We start from the raw sequence: 769 nt of genomic DNA, 5'->3' as shown, positions 1-769 counted from the left end.
AACAAGGAATTTCCACAGACCTGATGTGCAGCCTGGTGATTATAGTTAATGATCCTGTATTATATACTTGAAAGTTGCAAAGACAGTGGATCTTAAATGTTCTCCCCACAGAAAAGAGACGGTCATCACGTGACATGAGGGAGGTGACAGCTAAGGCTGAGGTGGCCATCATTTTGCAATAGATAAGTGGAACGAATCAACACGTTGGACACTTTAACCGTGCACAATGTTCTGTGTCGATTGTATCTCAATAAAGCTGGGGAAAAAATAACGAAGGAAGCTAGAGAAAGAGGACAAAAAAAAAATGCCCTGGGCTTGGTTCCCAGGAGCGAAGCCAGCACACTGTGCATTTGCCCCCATCCTGCATGCTCGGCACCTTCTTCTCATCTCTCATCTTCTCTCCTCCTTCCTTCTCCCTACCATCGGATGTCCTCAGCCTTGCCCAGCCCCCCTGGGAGAAGCCACTGGACAAAAGCTTTCGACATGGAGGCGGTGGATGCGAAGAGGCGAGACTCAGAATTGCATATCGGGCATGACGTACGCTATGCGAAGTGTGCTCACTGAAAGAGAAAACGCTAGAAGACGACGGCAGCACCCCCATGTCCGAGTCCCCCCCAATCCCAAGAGCGCCTTCGAAGGAAGGGAACTAGGTCACGAGGGTGAAGCCCTCAGGATGCGATTAGCGCCCTTACAAAGAGAGACACGAGGGTCTCCTCCGCCTCGCGGCTCCCCGCCAGGTGAGGGCGTAGTGACTGCAGAGTCAGACCTT

This window comes from Pteropus vampyrus, unplaced genomic scaffold (genome assembly GCF_000151845.1).
Source record: "Pteropus vampyrus isolate Shadow unplaced genomic scaffold, Pvam_2.0 Scaffold117, whole genome shotgun sequence".
Taxonomy (NCBI): Eukaryota; Metazoa; Chordata; class Mammalia; order Chiroptera; family Pteropodidae; genus Pteropus; species Pteropus vampyrus.
Note: the sequence above shows the minus strand (reverse complement) of the source record.